Genomic DNA, 14249 nt, shown 5'->3' with positions numbered 1-14249 from the left:
TGTTTGCCACAGAAAAGCAAGGAAAGATGCTGGAAATTCTGGAGTTGGAATAGATTGATACAATGCAAATGGAAGTAGAGAAAAGAAAAAAGAAATTCACAACTTCATCTGCTGAACCCAATGTATGACACATCAATGAACAAACGAAAAGACAGGAAAAAAAAAATCCCAAACCCAACTTTCTCTTCTAGGAGGGGATTTTCTAGTATATAGAAAGAGAACTGACTTCTTATTCTTCTACCTGCTCTCCAGAGCATAACAGCTGGATGATCTTTGATCTTTACTTAACTGCTGCTTATTCACCCACATTTTAACATAGTATAAATGACTGATGCAAATATGGGAATTTTGTTACCTTGGTTAAGTAATATTGCTTATAGCTATGGTTGTTAGAAATTAAATATGCAGCAGATTCAATATATCACTTAAAATGACATTGTCATTCCTGCAGTAATGAAAGTGTATTAAATATATTTTTTCCTCTGTAGTAATTAATCATCTTTTAAATCTGGGCCCAGAGAAAGTTTTGTGCATATCTGTCACTATAAACAGCTTTCCTTCTCTTCAAAAGAAAGACAGGTTCTCTTAATTTTGTTTCTCCTATTGCTCTTACCTTCTCTTGCTCCTATACTCATAATTTCCATCATAATACCCAAGATCCTTTTTTTCAGGGAGCTGGGAAATACAGACTACCATTAAATGTTATTTCATGACTCAACTTAACTGAGTTAATTGTAAAGTTACCCATTACTCTTCAGCTGGCAGCTTTTGGAACTGCAAGAATCTGAGCAGGATCATTCTTCTTGGTTACTGCTTTGAGCTTCAAAAATCTTCAGACTCAACATGAAGCTTGGTTAAAATTAACAATTGCTGCCCATTCTTGCCAATAAATCTAAGCTATTAATTGTTTTCCAAGGCTTTTGACAGAGCAGATTAATCTAAACTTAAATCAGCAAGGAACTCTCAGGTTACTTGAAGTAGATACAATATTGCATTTCACAGGAACGATTAAGAAACATTTCAGTCAAGGAAGATAATAGCATTTCTGTGATGTGTGCAAACCACTACTCTGTGCTCATACTGTGAATTTGCTTCAAAAATGGATGTATAAAAGGAAAAAACATAGCTGACAAAGCTGCAAGTCAAAATTAATCAGGTCATTAGTTCAGAAACCCAAAGAAGAGCTTAATTAGATATGAATTATCTAATAATTGTGAGTATCTCTGATGTACATTTGTTTGGACACCTATTACTGAGGGTCTCTATCACTGTTCTAACCTTACAGTTAAATTCATGAACAACCCCTTTGAGTCCTATGTTGGCTTCCAGCTATCTACATATTGCATTCAAATCCTTAGCTGTTAATGCGAATGTCAACAGAGCTGAGTTCTTTGTAAAGAATTTCTGGCAAATTTTTAGTGGTTGTATTTCTTGTTTTCAAGTATGATTGGTTTGAATAAGTTTGACCCTACATCTTTAGATGTCTTGCAATCTCAGGTACTCACTCCTGTCCCTGATTATTTTGGCTAATATCAATACCTTTCCATTCTGATACCAGACAAAAAGCTTGACTCTTTCTATGTCTGTGCTAAATATTCCCAGGCATAGCAAGATTCACCTTCCTTTTAGCTTTTCACTAACACTTCTCTGTCTGACATAAAATCTAACTTCAAACCTAGAATACTGTCAAATTTCAACACAGAAGATATGAATATAAAATCATAAAATATGCACAATAGCTTTTGTTTAGTCAGCTAAAACTCTTCTGCTTGTTAGGCTCTGAATTTACCTTATCCAGGATCCAGATATGCCAGTAGAAGGAAGAACTCACAAGTTATCCTTCTAAGAAGAGTAAGCAATACATGCAAGCTATGCTTTTAGATTTAAAAATTACTGGAATAATTAAAGGTAGAAATCTACCGCTGTATTTATGGTACATATCAATAAACACCTGATTTTCAGCACTCAGAATTGCTGTGTGGGGAAAATATGCTTGAGCTACTTACTATCAAATACAGATTTGTGAACTAAACTGAATGTTTGAAAACATTAAATGCAGTATTTTTTTCCTACAGGTACCAAGAAATATTTTACAATTTTTCTCAAAAGACATATTCATGAACAGATTAGACAAGCACTTGTCACTATAGCAGGTAGGCATAAAAGACCTTTCAGGATCTCCAACAACAATCAATTTATGTTTCTGATTTTACATATATCTTAGACTGAAATTTTAGCCTCTTTTTCATCGTCAGGACAGTTACTGTATTGTAATGAAGTAATCATGTCAAAGACGGTGCTTGAACAGAAAGTTTCTTATCATATGTGTAGCATAGTGGACAGGCATACCAAGTACCTGTGTTAGACCAGTGACTTACATTCTACTGCACTGAAAATTAAAAGGAGAAAAAGTGAGGCTGAAAAGAAAAAAAAAATAGCATAGTTTCCCTTAAACTCAGATGAGATGTTATGAAGAAATAATCAAGCTGGAACTTATTTGAACTTCTCTGTTTAAATCAATACAGGAGTAGTCTGTCGTTGCAGTGATAAGACAGAAAGATTCAGCCTTTCTATTGGGCTCAAGGCAGAAGTCACAGGTTGAAGTGTCATCCAAAATTATCTCCTAGCTCTTTCTAGCTCTTTTTTTTTTTTCCCCTCCTAGAGATGAAGCTTCGATCGATGGTCTCAGAGCTTCAGATTATCTGTCAGACAGAGAAAAGCTGTTTGAAGCAGCAAGGACCTCTAATCAAATATTGACAGATGAGATGTTCTGGGTGATAAAAATAGATTTAAAATCCAAAGTGACATTTTTTGATTAGAATCATAGCCTAACTGTTAAAGTCATATAAGATAAATGATACAGTCTAAGCCTTCCAATCCATTTATTACCTTTCCTAAATATAATGAATATAAGTTTCCTACTTAAGCCAAGGTCAAACCCCCACAAATTAATCTAAATAGCTTGATATTTTCTCTAGATTGATAAAAAGTCATCTCTTCATGATATAAACAACTTCTACTTGATTTGAAAAAGTTACAAATTTGAAAGATATATACAGAGAATAGGAAATACTGACAGAAATGATCATACTCTTCAACATTTAACTAGTATACCATTCTAACTGAACCCATGGTAACAGTGCGGTATTTAACAGCTCACCTAAAGAGATTCCTATAACTAGAAAATATCAATCAGCTTCAAAACTCAGTTAAAACTTCGCTTAAATTAATGCAGTAAATTAAACTATTCCATAGGAGTACGCTAGGTAACAGAAGAGAAACCACAAGTAAACCAGACTAAACCTGCCACCAACTAACCACCAAAAAATTCAATAGAAATGAAAATAATTCTATCCACTCAGAATTAGATAGCTTTAATATAAATCCAGCTTGAACTGATGGGCACAGAATTCACGGGTCATAGCATAAGCCTACTAACAAGACGCTATTGCTGGAGGAATAAAGGGAGAAGCATGTCTTCAAACAGACCCTCCTGTATAACTTCAGTATTGCATCAAAGTGGTTTAAATGAATATAAAAATGTTACCCGTAACATGGCAATGGTGACCTTGATGCTGCTTTGCTATAAAAGCATTTAAATCTGTGCATTAATTGATTTCCTAAAAGCATGGGGCACTTTGAAAGGAAGAGAAAAAAAGGGGGGGGGGGGGGCAAAAAAATCATATACATAATTTTTCCCATATTTGGCTTTGGGTTCCTGAAGACCACAGCCACCATCAAAGGGAAGATCATAAAAATCTGCTGCAGTGTAGGAATCAAGGAGAGATGGAGAAGGAAGATGCCAGGCTATCATTTTTGTACAGATACATCACATACCTGCACACAGTGTTTCAGCCCAGGAAACATCCTTCCCAGCAGGACGATGACAAGCAATCATGGTCTGAATGATGCAACATCAGCCAAGGCTAACAGAAAGCGGCATATTAGAAAAAGAGTGAGTGTTGAAGAAAGGAGGGAGTTTACGCCTGGGATGGAGACATGGTTGACTGTGTGGTGCAGAGAGCCCAAGCACTGTAATAAGTGGAGGATTTATGATAGACATGCAGTAATGACAACCAATTAGGAGGTGTATGACACAACATACATCCCACAATATCTTGCTTGTTATTTGATGTATATCTCAAATACCAGTACATTGGGGAACCGAGAAATGCATAGACTTTTGTGACTGAGTTTATAAGTATTTCTAGAAGAAAGGAGAGTAACAAAAAGGAACTTCAGGGTAAGACAAATGGATGAGGAAGCTGTGCTCTGGAGTCATGGGAGAAAAGTCAGTGTAGATCAGTCTCTTGAGGACATTCTTATCTGGCCAATACTAAGATTCAGTACAGCTATTATAAAACATTTGGTTTTATAGGCTGAATGTATCATAGAACACATGGAAACTGAACGTGGAACTTTATTTTGAATTGATGAAGCATTTTCAAAGCACTGTGCTCATGTAATGTAATTCACATGAGAAAATTCAATAGTAGACTAACTTTTCTTTCAACTGTTAAAATGGAATGCAGAATAGACATCTACATTTTCATGCAATGATGTGCTAACTCAAACTCAGTATCTGTTAACCTAGAATATGATAAACTTGACCTTTACAATTTTATTCCCCCCAAAATTTTGGGTACAAACATTGTGCAAGCAATCAACAAATGTAATGTTCCAAGCAATTATTAGATAGTTTAAATCGAATGTATATACCCATGGTATGTGTATATAAATATATAAAAATTGAGGTCACAACTATATAAGCAATAACTTAAATGAAATATTCTTTCATTTATTAAAGTACAATCAAAAGAGTATAATGAAAATCATCAGAGCTAAACTAATAATAATAATAATAATAACAACAATAATAATCCTATTGTGGGACACTAGGGCAGTACCAGCATTTAACAATCCTCGGGAGAAATATATTCTCCTCTCCAGCCTCCTTTCAACATCCAAATAAAACCGTATCGAGATAAAGAAAGCTTTCTAACACCAGCACAGAAGACAACTCCCTACATTTTCACTCTCATTCTTCAAGAAGAAATTTTTTTAAGATTATCAAAATAATTCTGGCAAGGCATGACTTGCAATTTAGTGCATAACTAAAATTTAACTAAACAATTTGGCCTGTGATTTCTCCCTTGCAATACTCATGAAGATTTTATCTGCTTTGGCTGTTTATAGGCTTTGTTGTTACAAGAACCTCATGCTCCTTATAAGCAAAAAATACTGATTAGTTAAGTCTCACAGCATCCATTTTAAGCAGAAAAATGACATCCAGTTTACAGACAGGGAATTTCATGAGTTCACCAAAGTCAAATCAAGGTCATATGTAGTCAGCTGTAGAACTGCCACTGAATTCAAGGTTAATCTCAAACTACAATAAAGCTCACGTTAAATTTAGAGAAGACAAATTTTACTTCAGTCTCCAGATTCACAGTGCTGGGCACTAACTTCTAGCTACAATGGTTTCGAACTAACACTGGCTTGGTCTTTTTTTTTTTTCTCTTGGATTGTTGGTGCCAACACTGCTCAGCTTGAGAAATAAAGCCCTGACTGTAAAGGAATTAAGATAAAAAATTACTAAAACGGGTTAAACTAAACTACTCTGATTCTCATCAGAGCAATTCCACAGTGTGGTTGCTCTGACAACTGCATCCATTGCACAGGGATTTATTTCACTACATTTCATCTGCATCACACCCAGAGTTATTCTGTGATTTTTCCACAGTGTAAACTCGATTAAGAGCAAGTGAGGCAGAAAACTGTCACTTGGATGATTTTTTTTTTTTCTATCCAGGGTTCAAAGGACTAGTGTTACAGAAACAAATGTTTAAAACATTTTGGAGCCCATAAATTATATATTTTCTAAATCTTTTTCACCCAATGAAGAAACACACTAATTTTCACACTTCTATTATGCATGCATTACATCATGGGGGTGTGCAAAGGTATTTCTGCAAATCTCTCCTTTGCTCTTTTACTAGCTCATCTACAGCCCGTAAAGAAATAAAGATCAAGTTATGGTGGAAAGAAGGGAGTTGTTTGTTTTTTTTTTTAAATTGTACTTAACACATGCTCTGTAAACATGCACTTGTTTTTTCCTGCATGAACGTTTAGACAGACATACAGTGAAAATTTGCTTTCTGATTTATATGTTCTGATAAAGATTCTTGCTAAACATCCATAGGTTATGTCCCCCCCCAGTACCTTTTCTGGAAGTTTAGCACCATGCATACACTTAATGGAAGTGATGCAGGTAATTTCCCTGATCCTTCAAGCTTGCTTTCTTTTTCAGACCAACTATCCCCAAAGCATTTGGTTAATCAGTAGATACCTGCTCTGGCTCTCTCTACAAAGCAATGAACTGTCAAATAAACCACATAACTACTACTTCCTGATCTTAGTGCAATTATTCTATAGTTCCAATTTTGATAGTTTTCCTTTAACACATTACATTTACAGTCTAAGGTACACTATTCATAAAATAAGATGTCATATAAGCAGGAATGTGCTTTATCTTCATCTGAAAGCATATACATTTTTTTTCACATACATTCAAATTCCAAAGGCATTTCTACCACTGACTTCAATTTGCTCAACAGTTTTGATATTTTACTCAAAATTTGTTTTTATTAAGAGATACTAGCAATCACGTTTTTCCAGTATTATTTTGTATTTCTTCCCAAACCATGTGTTACCTATTTAGCAGAGCACATTTACTAACGCTTGTATCTTAACGTAAATGCTAACAATGTGAATTCCTCTAATGTGTAGAAATTGTCCATACACTGAGCAAAACTCGGAATTAGATTTTGTGTACGGAAAGTTTTGTAAGGTTTTAAAATATAAGCACAGTTTGGAACACTCTTTAGAAATAACCTCACACAGGCAGGTTTGTTTAGTCCCAAAACAACACCGTGTTCACTGTCTCCCAACCTCACTTTATTACTGGACCATGCAGACCAGTAAGCTCCCATGTTTCATTACACTGACTTGCATGATACACTTTGGCTTCTCACTGGACAGTATATACAGGTGACTGAAAGCCATGTTTGACACCTGCCCTAACACTGTATGACTATCCTTTGCTTATTGACATTATCCAAATCCTCACCAGTGGGTTTCAGCTGGAAGACAGTGCTTAAACACTTGCTTGTATTCCTATTTAAATAGGTGAGCAAACTAAAACCTAGCTTCTTTGTGTGGATGATGAGATTGAGGTGAGTTATAACTCCAGTGTCTAGTTAACTGTGCAGTGAAAACGTGCTACTAAATATCAGTAGCAATTTGAAAGCCACTTGCAAACACTAGCTGAATTTTTCTCGCTGCAGCTAAAGGAACTGGAGCTGTTTTAACTTAGATCCTGACAGACAGCAAAGTGGAGTAAGGTAAACAAACAGGAGTAGGTTTTGAGCTTTCTTTTAAAACCAAACCAAACCAAACAACTTTTTCATACCTTCGTATCTTCCAACTAAAAAATTAATTAAGGTTTTGTTTAAATTGACATAGATAAACATAGATAAATAGTGCAAAAGATTGCAAGGACATTGACTTAATTAAAAATGAGGCTTGTTTTATAAACCAGACCTCAATTCAACCTAAGTGAATCCAAACCAATTAGAACTGGTGTATTTCCTATATTTATATAAGGCTCTGGGTATATCTGAAAAGCTCCTTACTTATGAGCTCCTTACTTACGAGCTCCTTACTTACTTACTTACATACTCTCCAAGTATGACATGTTACCTGATATAGCTATTGGCCATGTTGTTTCAAGAAATTTTAAGCAGAACACTCCGTTAGCCATTATGAAATGATCTGTTATGGAAAAAAAATGGTGCCATATTATTGATGACCGTACCTTTCAAGAAGACTTGGAGATAATTATTTATTTATTGTCATTGGGCAACACAAATACTTATGATATCTTTGGTGTCAGTTTAGCAATTTCTGCTACACAGCATTATTTTTTGACTTGCCTTCATCCAGAACTCATTTGCAGGCAAAACCAAACATCTGAATGGTGACACAAGCATGGTTGAAACTTTCACAAGTTAATACAGCTCTTGGGTTAAATTCTTTCTCGTGTAAACAAAGCTATACAATGTACTACACTTCTATGAGCAACTTAATTTTTTTTTCTTTACACTAGCAATGAAATTGTTTCTTCTTCTTTTTTCTTTTTTTCCTTTTTTTTTTTTTAAGAATAATGTTATGACAGAAGTCAAAAGTAAGTTCAAAAAAGACAATAACAAAATGAAGTTGTCCTATAGTTTTTTAACATTTGGAAATACTGTTCTCACACATACAGCTTGTGTCAAAACACCAGGGTATCCAGAGCTCCAATTGGCTTATGATGATTTATTATAAGCAATAATTCTGCATTCCTAGCAGTTGCTAGGGCAAGGCTGTGCTTGAGGCATGTGCACATACATATTGGAATTAATGGAGCAGCAGCTCATGCTGCTGTGAACAGCTGGGGGTGCTTAACTTGTTTTTCTCTACAGAATTTTTGGATTTCATTTGTTTCTGGTAGTTATGGAATGCAATAAAAAGGAGAATGGTGAATGAAGAGAAATGGAGCTATGTAAAGCAGGAAAATCTGGAGCTAGGTCAACAAAATATGCTCCTCTGATAGTGTAGATAAATTTATTTTTATATTTTACACTGTTTTACCTGTTCTTGCCTTCTCCCAAAATGCTTTATTTGATGTCAGTAAGATTAAAGATAGCTGCGGACACGTGTGCAAAATACACCAGGCAGCATGATACAGACCTTCAACCTCTTGCTGATCAAGTCTGCCTCAAAACCAGAAGGAAAATAAAAATGAGCTTTTAGCTGGGACAGTGTGTTGCTAATATGGTCCTATTGTTTTTAGACTTGTGCTATTATTATCTCCAGGGCTCTTACAAAAAATGGCACTGCACTAAGCTGTGAGGATATGTTACCTCTGGTTTGCACCTCCTCTGGAATTTCTTTCCTCTTGAAACCACTGTTGCACTTAAATTGTACTCACAACAGCAATTTATTTGTGATAGTTAGTGTGCACAGCTCTAGAGCTCCAGCATATTCTTAGGGCAAATGGTATGTTCTCACTTTTTAAGTTCTTAGCAAAATAAAATAAAAAAGAAAAAAAGGAACAGTAAATGTAAAACAGCGCACTTGAGAACGGATTTTATTAGCACTGCAGCCGATTGCTGCAGAACATGCAAACAGTCCTGAGTTGCTGTTTGGGAGTGTTCGTTAGGACCAGAAAGAGGGAAGCAAAGATGGGTGTTTCAGCAGCTGAATAGAGGCTGAAGGGCAGCTGCAGAAACTGGAACGTATGTGATGCTTCATGCAGAGACTGCGGGTTCTGCAGCTGCTTAATTCCCTGTGAAACTTCCCCTTTCTCATGAATATGCCTTTATTCACTGTATCTCCTCCAAAGGGGTTGGCAACACCACATCACAGGATTCTGTCTAGTACTCTTCAGGGTCTAACTTGCTATTGCTTTTACAGTCAGCTAAAGCTCTGAAATGATTGCTTATTGCTGGGGCATGTTTTGATTGCTCTCCTGTCTTCCTTAGGCTATTCAAATGAAGGCAGCAGCTGCATTTTGCCATTCACAGTCATTTATGCCTGAAGGCTCATGTTTCCTGTCAAAAGCTGGAACCAGTTATTGTATATGATTTTTGTTCTTCAGTTTAATCGTACATCACCGATATGTTTTCATAGCATTTTCCATCTAGTAATGACTTTATTGATCCATTCTTCAGTCTTTCAGCTTTCCATGCATCTAAGCACATTGTAACAAACTTCAACCGATCATTTTGTACCTTAAATTGCACATAAATATATATTATAGAGCTATTCAATAATCACTCAATATCAACAGGCTTACTGTACAAGGGCCCAGGACAGAGTCAGGCATCCTTAACTCTCACTGGAAATAATCACAGCTAAAAAGGAACAGAACTAGGTTGCTACCATCTGCTTGGTCTGCTTCCCATTGCAAAATAAAAATGAAAAGAAAAGAAAGAAATAAAAAAATTAAGAAAACTTGAAAGAAAAAGAAGCCTGTGACCACAACAGCAAACAGTAAAAAGATCTTCCTTTCTTTTTTCTTAATAAGAATATTAATTCATGTGCAGTGATTTTAACCTTTAAACTTATTTGTTGAAAACATATTTGATAATTAAGAACTTTATGCTCTTACATTCTAGACATCCTCATGAAGATAAACTGTAATATCTAAATATACTTACTGTCCTCTGATATACTGTCCTCTTTTTCTCTGATGGTTTTCCAAAGAATCAAAGATATTTGTGTTGAAATGAAAGCCTCTTCTACCGCATCCACGCTTTCAGTTTCTATCACATTCTACTGCTACACAGCCCACAGTGCTGGATTTCTAATATTGCTAATATCACTTCCATAGCAACACACTAAGATATCATAAACTTGGCATTATGGCTTTATTCCTAGATTAGGTCTAAGGAGGAGCTGATTTCAAAAGGCAGCACTTATTAAAGCATACATATACATAATAATCAAAAGTAATTGCCAGTGGGATACAGATAATGGCTTTCTGAGTACTGTAAATCAGTCATGCAGAAAAGTTGTCCCTTTTCAAATCTGACCAAGAACAAAGAACTTGTTTTGTTAGTGATGCTTAGAATATATTTCCCCAGCCGTCCTTAAGGAGAGTAGCAGATAATCACCGGTATTCAGTTTCTAAGAAAGATAACGTTACTTGTGTTTTTCTCATGCTGGATCAGTCCATTACACGTTGGATTCAACGCAGTGTAAAATGAGGGCAAAATTTGGGTCCATCCTTTGAGTTGCAAATATTAAGAATGCACAAAGAACAGAATGAAAGAATGAATGAGAAGGAATTCAACTTCAAACACCGGCAAAATAATTTTATCAATAAATCTTTTTACTTTTAAGCACAAAATGTAATACATTAAGTAGAACACATATCATTTTGGTCAGCATTCTGGCATATCTTATGATATATAATGACTAAGGGCAAATGGGCTCCACTTGTTTCTTCCTGGCTGGAATCCTAAGTAAAATTGTAAAAGGAGGATAATGCAAGCAACCATATACAGGTTGTACTGCCTCATGCTTTGCAAATGGCTGAATATTTCAGAAATAAAAGGTGTTATTTTAGGAGTAACTAAATCTACACTAGTTTTACTCTGTACACTTTTCACTGGCAACAGTCATGATCACAGAGGAAAATACTTCTCCTCTATTGGTCTCAACACAGGCTTTCTTTGGGGTTCATCCGGAAAACAGAACATCCAGATCTTGATTATGAACTAGCGTGTAGAAAAGGAAGGCACAATTGTCTATTTCTAAGGCATTCAAGAAGGTTCCTCTTCCAGCTCTAAATTAAAAGGGAAGGTTCTACAAGGATGAATTCAAGGTCAAAAAAAACAGAAAAAAGAATGAGCAGCTTTCAGCAGAGAATACTTCAGGATCTGTACTAGTACCTGCCTTGTTCAATATATTCACAACTTGTCTGGGAAGGTGAAGAATGAAGTTTCACAATATAAGGTTATTGAGGATAGTGAGGAGTGAACTGTGAACAATTTCGGGGGGGTAAAGACTGAGCAATTGTACCATAAAATAGCAGATAAAATTAGGTGTAGAAAGATAGATATACAGTGATGCATATGGAAAAAAAATCTGAATTTCACATACAAAACAATGGACTTTATGTTTTCTCAGGAGTGGTGTCTTGGGGTTTTCACTACATCAGCTCAAAGCTCAGGAGCAGTGAAAAAAATGAATCAAATGCAAGATACAATAAGGAAAATAAAAAAGTAGAAAACATTGTCATGCTGTCATGGAAATGCATGATGCACTGGTGTCTTGAATATTGTATGCAGTTGGATTACAACTCAGTAAAGTTATGGAAGAACTGGGAAAAGTCCAGAGAAAAGCAACTGGTATGACTTAAGCCTGGGATTCTTCAGTCTGGACAAGAGACTGTTGATAGGAAAAAAGATAGGCATCTATATATTATAAAAAAAGGTAAGAGAGGTAAGAGGAAAACAATGATTAACAGTCTTCTCCAAGAAGTATGGAAGATCAAATTAAACAAGAATTCAGACAGAAAACAAATGTGGGGGTTGGGTTGTTTGGGTTCTTTTGTAACTATATGGTCACATGTTTAATTAGTTTGTGGAACTTCTTGCTGTAAGATGTTGTAGATACTAAAATCTTATGTGGGTTTAAAAAAATCCACAGTTGAACAATGTAAGGACTTTTAAAAAGCTGAGAAAATAGCATGGCCTAATGACTACCTGAGGCACAAATTGTTGCGGGCTGGAAGAAGTATGCTTGGAAGTTCAGGAAAACCTCCTGCCTTTGCCAGGGGATCCTCTTCTCATCTCTTTGGCAGAGGTGGAATGCTTGGTTTGAGAGTCTCTCCTGGGCTGACCTCATACAGCCACTCTTTGGTTGTTACTATCTGCCCTTTCCCTCCAGCGTGCATCACTGCTCTTCTGCCACAGCGGAAGGACTGGAAGTGTTTTCTATATTTCTGGGAGAACAGAAAGCCCCTGACCTGGCCACAAATCCTTACCTGCACGAGCAGGGTAGGTTATCCTCTTGCCTTAGCACACCATGAACTAGATCATCATCTGTTACTCGTAATTTATTTACTCACTTGTTTTCTTATCAATTCTATATTGTTGCTCTTGGGATTTAAATAATCATACTATTGTTTAAACAGCCACACTGAGCAGTTCAGATGAAAGAGAGAAAGGAGCAGAGAGCACTCTGTGGGAGGACTGGATGTACAGTTTCACAGACTGCAAGACTCAATGGCCAAACCCACAGTGAAATCTCATATAATGAGTCATGGCTTTTATAACGCACTACTGTCAGTGGTCAGTGTGGCTGGCAGTTCCAAAGGGATCTAATATATTTTCCCATATGTCATTGTATGTCTCTCTAGGTTTCTATGAAACTTTTAAATGCAGCTACTTCATATATGTCCTGAACACTTTTTTTTTTTGACAGGAATCTGCCCCTCTACACTGTTAGGACTACTTGTGCCAAGCTCATGTATTCAGGAAGTATACGGGCCAGCGGCCAACAGCCTGCACTACTGCCTAAGGTATAGTGCCAAGCAAATACAAAACTGGAGAAATACTACAGTTTGTGCTTCCTGTACTGCAGTGGCAGAGGAAGTACCTTTAGGCAGCATGCTGCCTGCAAAGTGGGGTCTTGCGTGCAAGACCTAAATTTCAAGTTCTGCCTTCCAAATTGGAACCAGAGGAATAATTCAGTAGGCAAGACAGAACCAAGCGCCAAGATCACATTTATCTAGTCTATAATTTGTCCTCCTTCCATCAGGGATGAAGGGAACAGACAACTTCTTCCTTCTTTCAGGAAAAAGAAACAGTGATTTTTCACTGTCAGGGACAGCATATTGGTTAACCATCAATTAATACGTGACAGGTAAGGTTTTTTGGCGGTTAGAAACCTTTGGTTTAATATCTGAAGTGTGTCGGACAGACTTGTCATTTGAAACTCACTGAAACAAAGTATAACCTAGAAAATGTCCTGGAAAAGGGAATTTTCACTTATACATAGTATTAACCTTAATTGTTTTGGATTGCAGTTATTATTTTATGTGAGGAGAAAAAAAAAGTTGGGGTTTTTTTGGCCTGTGTTCCTTCAAAATAAATATTTCAGCGTGACAAAGTGAGAACATGAATTATTGAGCAGGATAAAAAATTTCTTTTTCCTGGGTCCTTATTTCTGTACCTTTGTGATATTTGGTTTTTTGCTTTTCTGTGTTTATAATTTAATATGCCTGTTATAATTTAAACATGCCTTTACATACATGTAAATCTTTGAGTAGCATGGTAGAAGTGATCTTTCTTTGATTTTAAATGCTACATGAGAAACACCTTATAGTTCACTTCATTATATTTTACACATTTAGGAGTATTGTAGATGTGACAGATCACTTTGAAACATTATTTCTTGCTGAACAGTATTGTTGCTTGTGAAAAGTACAAGTGCATATTCATGTTCTTTTTTTCTTTTCTTTTCAAAATGAAATCTTAAGAGATTTTTTTCTATCTACACATTCACAAACACATGGATTAACTTGTTTCTCCAACTAAAAGTATGAAAGTATTCTAACTAGATGACAAAATAACACCTCTGGGGCTGAAATTCATTCTCCATAGAGACACTATGCCTGGTCTTGGATGATGAAGTTC

At 36.0% G+C, this 14249-nt stretch overlaps 1 long non-coding RNA gene across 2 annotated transcripts in view; it reads right to left on the bottom strand.

Annotated features, from left to right (window-relative positions):
• Positions 1-10430, bottom strand: part of LOC128137855 (uncharacterized) — an 86135-nt gene extending 75705 nt beyond the window's left edge. For both annotated transcript variants that reach the window (XR_008233888.1, XR_008233885.1), the window contains exon 1: positions 10263-10430. This is a non-coding gene — a long non-coding RNA (uncharacterized LOC128137855). The remainder of the gene's footprint in view (positions 1-10262) is intronic.
• Between the last annotated feature and the right edge of the window lie 3819 nt (positions 10431-14249).

The sequence above is a fragment of the Harpia harpyja genome, chromosome 2, assembly GCF_026419915.1.
Source record: "Harpia harpyja isolate bHarHar1 chromosome 2, bHarHar1 primary haplotype, whole genome shotgun sequence".
In the NCBI taxonomy this organism is placed as follows: Eukaryota; Metazoa; Chordata; class Aves; order Accipitriformes; family Accipitridae; genus Harpia; species Harpia harpyja.
This window is presented reverse-complemented; position numbering and strand designations above follow the sequence as displayed.